The sequence below is a fragment of the Molossus molossus genome, unplaced genomic scaffold (genome assembly GCF_014108415.1).
Source record: "Molossus molossus isolate mMolMol1 unplaced genomic scaffold, mMolMol1.p scaffold_m16_p_20, whole genome shotgun sequence".
NCBI lineage: Eukaryota > Metazoa > Chordata > Mammalia > Chiroptera > Molossidae > Molossus > Molossus molossus.
The window spans coordinates 27,990,879-27,996,878 of record NW_023425356.1 but is presented as its reverse complement, the minus strand read 5'-3'; the positions used below and the strand labels follow the sequence as shown (position 1 = coordinate 27,996,878).

The window sequence follows — 6,000 nt, the reverse complement described above, 5'->3', positions numbered from 1 at the left end:
TATGTTTTGCATCCAGAGGGAGGCGTAAAATTCTACCTCTGCCCTGCCATCTCCTGCCCTAATTTACTAGAACAGAAATAAACACACGTTTCTCTGCGTTTCTCTAAGACATTTCTTGAACTTCTATTTAGTAAACTTTTTATTCAATCTGACATCATAGTTTACAAGTCTTGTGTGGGCCCTCTAGTTTATGAACACCTTCTAAGTAGGTAACTTATTTTGTTCATCTGTATATTCCTAAAGCCTGTTAGAATTATTTGCTCATAGAAATGCTCAATAATGGTTTGTTGGAAGACTAAATAAATGATTAGAGGCACTTTTTGTCTTTTGACAAAATTATGTTACAAAAAAAAAGTTATGTTATAAAACCAACTTAGACTATTATCACATTCAAAGAGAATTAGTGACAGAGGAGGGGGACATAATGGGTAAAGGCAAGGTTTGTGGTATATTTGCATATAAAGCAATTTTTAATAGTGACATGAAGCCCTGTCACAGATAATCCACTTAAGTTTATGCGATGCATATATTAAGATGCTAAATAGTACTTTCATTGATATATTTAGAATCTAATCCCTTAAAGATAATAATTAAACTTTATAGTTTAGTCATGACTACAAAGGAAATAGTATGTTTAACACTAGCACTTGGCTTTGAATTTCCTTTATTCTAATGGGAAAAAATATTATTTTAGTTAAGCTCCTTTATCCCTGAGTGTGGCCATGTCAACAATCATACTGTTTTCATAATGTCTATAAGGATTAAGCATATATAGGGTTGCTGTGCTAAGAGATAATTATTAGTGGATGAGAACATAAAGCAATTTTAAGTAAGATTTTCTAATGATACACTGAAAATTATTTTTCAAAAAATAAGTACTTAGCTTTATGAAAAACTATCCCATATCAAATGTCTGCCCTTTATATATTGATTTTCAAAATTAATGAATCGATATAAAATGCATGACTTGAAGTAATTAAAATATATTTTGTTGGCATTATTCACATCAGTTAACAATACTTATTTTTTCTGTGTTAAATTAAGTAAAATGTATTTTATAATCAACCATATAAATTGAGTCATATAACTATTCTCTGGAATAGATAGATTGATCATTACTATCACCTGAATATAGTTACTAAAATTTAAGCAGATTTCCAATGATCCCTTGATTATTAAACGGTGGAATTAATTCTTCAAATTACATGCTTCTGTTTCAAAACCAATGTAATTTCTATTACCCCATGGTTTCTTTATATTTTAATTACATAGTTCACTATAAAACAAAATAATATCAGGGATTTGGGCTTTTCTTATCCAATGTAGTAACACCAAATACATAAAACAGAGAAATAATAAAATAAAAGTAGAGCAAGAGAAGATAATAGTATGGGGAAAAAAGAGTTCTATTTTTTTATTATAGGGTTGCAAAATTGAACAATATATGATTTTTCAAATAGAGTTAAGGAATAAATAACTTTAGAGGACCTGAGTGATAAGAGTTTATATGGATACAATAAACTACAAAAAGTATTTTTATTTACTTTTTTTTGAATCATGTCATCTAATATTCTAACCCATTTGGGAGGCAAAAATTGGAGACATTTTTAAATGAGTACTAATTTTGAAGAAACAAAAATAAAATTTAAAAAGTAATAAAATAATGATGACCTCTTTCCAAAATACAAACAAACAAAAAAGTTTTACATTAAAATGAACATATTTTTCCCATTGGTAAATAAGGAGAAAGTCGGCCTCCAAGAAATCTATAGTAAACATATGAGTTTTAGCAATGCAAGTTGAAAAGACTTCAGAAATTTTGCGTATAAAACATCTCTTGGTGTTTCTGAGACCAGGAAAGGAAGATCTGCTAACTGAGCTGAGGCTCAGGCAAGCTGGGCAGTGCAGATTAAACCGGTGTGTGAAGAACATATATACCCAGAGCTGATAAGCATGACCAAATAAAACAGCCCTCCAAATTGCTCCCACTTTTGTGAAACCAAATTAAGACTTCTCTTTAATGAACCTGTCTGTGATGAACTCAAGCTTCTTCTGCAACCTCTCAGGTACAGCGCAACAACATGCAGTTTTAAAGATGGTACATGGATCTAAACTTCCACAGTATCTGTCAGCATTCTTTACCTGAGCTCCTCTAATCAGGTTCTCTACATCATCAGAGCCAATAGGCATTCTTGTAAAACTATAATAGTGGCAAAAGATCAGAAGTCCAAGTGTTAAGTCACCAGAGTTGAAGATTTTATTATGCCCTTTCATAAACCCCAAGGTTATACCCTGATACTCATACTAATAATGGTAAACAGTGCTTGCAGCCTGAAAACACTTGTCAGTCTTTTAGAGGACAGGGTGGGACTAAATTTAAAGTCAGTCACTGCCACAATAACTGACAGTACTGTCAGAGAAACTTTTACCATGAATTGTCCCTGGATACAATGACTTAAACTTCAAAGGACATTTCATCATCAGTATGAAACCTCTTTCTTGACTGTATCCTGTGCACATCTACCTGCTTTAAAGACTATTGTTCTTATCGACTTTTTAATTGTATTCCATGATGGCCAATCATGCTGATTGCGTCCTATTATTTCTTTGGTCATAGGTTTTCACGTGGTTGAGAAAGTCTGGAACAGGACAATAAAAAATGTTGATGGACTAGGACTAACACAGATAAGGAGCACAGTGGCATGATGGTCATACTCACACAGATTTGACTTTGTTCAAAAACACACAAACCGAGTAACCATGAGATGGGCTTACCTCTCAGAGACTATCTCTGATTTCTCACATAAAAATGGGGTTTATAATACTTGTTTTGCAAAATCTTCTAAAGGTTAGAAAATAATGTAAATTAACCATGTTGATATGTAAATTAAGATATGATAAATTCTAATTGAAGGTGGTTCTTCTTATCTCTTGAATAAAGATTAAAAATATTACCTCTCCACCCAAACTCCAGTCAGTTTTCTTGCTGCATGTGATATAATGCTTTCTTTAAGATTTATGTTCCTGCTTTTAGTATTCAAATTTTATTTGAATATAATAAAACTATTTGGAAAAGTAAAGTAGTACTAGACTTTTAAGAAGATAATTTAAAGCTCTCTCTAGTTCTTTGGGTGAGAAGATCCAGGAACAGGGAAAACCAGAAATGTAGGACCTTGATTCAATCTAGTGGATCATGAAAGTTAGATTATTCAAATTGGATTTATACTGGAATAAAGTTTGGCATGGGTAATACCACTGTTAACATAGGTAGCTAGATATTAATAAAGGAAGGGAGTAAACAGCATCAGACATTATTAAGCATAAACAACTAGGGAGTATAAGCCTGCTTTGCTAGGAAGTTGCAGCAGGTACCCCAGGGGATCACAGCATCATACTGACAAGGGGATGGACACCCCTCAGTATACCCTTGTAGGGACAAAGGATTGCTTTTCAATCATCCTAGGGTATAACTGGTCCATTCACCTGGAAAATGAGGGAGAAGGAATAAAAACAGTAGGAGAAATGACTGTCGGGTGCATGCCCACCAGAAGCTAAGGTGGCCCTGGGGGAGGTGTTTCTACTATGAGGCATGCACAGTAGAAGCGTAGATGGCAACCATAAAGGCCTGTCTGTCTAGCCTGGGAAAAGGATCCGATTAGCTAAAGGACACAGAACCCTGGAAGATCTAGGAAATGGATTGTTTAAGGGGAGGAACCAGTCAAGCCCATGACAGACTTGGAAGTTGATTGGTTAGTTTGAAAAAGCACCTGGGTCCTTCCAAGCCTGAAATAATATAATCTAAGCTTAGCAAAGCATACTCCCCCCCATCCCTCCCTCCATGACATGTGCTGGCCCTGTTTGTTCACACATCGCCTCTCCATAGCAGCCATGGGGGCCTAGGAGCTGCCCGTGACCCAGCAGCCCTGTGAGCTCCGAGCATAGGTCTGGGCACAGCACCTGCGGCGGCGCAGCCGGAACCCAGACTAAGCGAATGGGGACAGACATGGACTGAAAAAATGGCACAGAATCTCTGGACATTGGCCCTATTTCTGGGCTTGACAAAGATAAGGCTGGACTTTTTTCATGGCAGCACTGATGGAAATGAGACACCAGAGCTGAATCCAGGACAGTCCTTTGTGTTTGCTCCAGTTTCTTCAATAAACCATCACATCCTCCCATACCCAGGTCTCCGGCATGCTTTCCTGGTGACTCTGAAAGAACCCCATTTCCACTGGCAACACCGCTGCTTTACAGGAGGATCTGAAACTATTACACTATTTCCTTTTTGTTTGTTTCAGTTTTGTAAAGTTGCCTAAAAGAACTATGCCTTTGTAAAAGAATTTCTGCTTCCTTTTCTCTCCATTAAAAATAATAAAATTAAATGCATTTAAACTAAAAAAAATACATAAAATAGGATGACTTTTATCTCACATTTTAGATCTCAGTCCCATTTTTAAATGCTTTCTGACTTCATTAGTTTATCAAATAAGGTATCCTAATTTTTGCTTCATGAAATACACATAAATATACACATCTTACTTCCTTTGTTTCTTCCATTTAAATTATTAAGGGTACATTATTAAGAGTTAAATCAGATGTTTAGAACCCAATCTGTGAGGCCAGTAATAAAATTTTATTTCTGTTTAGGCAAAGGTTCTACAGCAAGAATTAGGATATCTTGTTGAATTAAATGCTGTTAAAAATCTGCAGTGGGGTTTGGATGAAGTTGTTCAATTGTATTTCCTAGGGACGGGTTGAAATAAGAACCTGTGTATGCCCTGAATTCTTATAATTCTGCATAGTCTGAAGAGTGGACTACATAAAATTATTTCTAATTTATTATTTTCAAACATAAAATATAAAACTAATTAAAGAAACAAAGCACAAATTTAACACATTTCAAATCTTTATTTTACATCTATAGCTGTTTTTTTCTAATTTTCCATCTAAAAAACTTGCTTTCATTTTTTTTTATGTAGTTCTACTGAGAAACTTTAAGAGCTATCGTCCCCCAAAACTGCTGAGTCACTCAGCATCTGTAGAAGTTTGCAGCTGCTTCAGCTGAATCTGTCTCCTGAAGATAATGTAGGTTGTAGCCGGCGGGAGCCTGAACCCAACTAAGAGGCTTTTTTTTTTCCCTCTCCCTCTCCCTCTCTCTCTCTGCCACATCTGTAACATTTTTCTAGTCATTATCTGAATTAAACTAGACAATTCCATGTGAATTGTCTGTTTTCTCCCTCTCCCTCTTTGCCTCTCTCACTTTTTGACACATTTTATCTTCCCAGGTTCTAGACCTTTAAGAAAACTAGAGCACTTTCCAAAGGAACGGTGAGTACAGAATTCTTTAGAATGCAATTTGTCCTTAGTATACTTAGAAAAGCTATCTCCTTTGAACTTTCTGTACTGTCTTTGACAGGAGGATTAAAAATTATTCTGGACTCTTATGAAGTAGAGAATTTAAATTCTAATTCTCTTTTTTTGTGAATATTTCACTTTATACAAAGACCCTGAACTTGTGCCTATACAGCACTAAAATTCAGCGTGACTTGTTTACATGGGTTCCCAGAGAGAACAACTAGTAACTTGGAACAAAATAATACATAATACTGATGTGAGTTTCCATAGAGTGATTTAATTCTCTAGCCAAACTAGTAAAGGCCATCCACAGGGTAGTAATTATATTTAGAAAGTAAGAGACTGAAATTTGAACTTTATATAGAATATTCTGGCTGAGATAAGCTAGGGGAAATTGTGCCTTGATCCAAATGAATGAAGATGAACTCTATGGAGACTTTGCAGGATATCATCACAAATAAGTTAGATCTCACTATAGAAAGGGAATCTTTTATGTTGTTTGAGAGTACAATGTTTTATGTTTCAAAAGCTAATTACTAAGATACTAAAATTTGAATTTTGTAATAATTGGTTAGAAAAAGGGCTGAACTTTTAATTTGTAGTGCCTGTGAATTAAGCAATAAAAAGAGTAAAGAATATATGAGC

The 6,000-nt window shown here is 34.8% G+C and overlaps 1 protein-coding gene across 4 annotated transcripts in view; it reads left to right on the top strand.

Moving 5' to 3' along the window:
- The first annotated feature begins 5,004 nt into the window (after window positions 1–5,004).
- The window catches only part of SPTA1 (spectrin alpha, erythrocytic 1), a 102,508-nt gene continuing 101,512 nt past the window's right edge, over window positions 5,005–6,000 (top strand). For 2 of the 4 annotated variants that reach the window (XM_036272691.1, XM_036272690.1), the window contains exon 1: window positions 5,105–5,328. The gene's annotated coding sequence lies outside the window, so the exon portion shown is untranslated. The other 2 variants (XM_036272689.1, XM_036272692.1) reach the window with 2 other exon arrangements.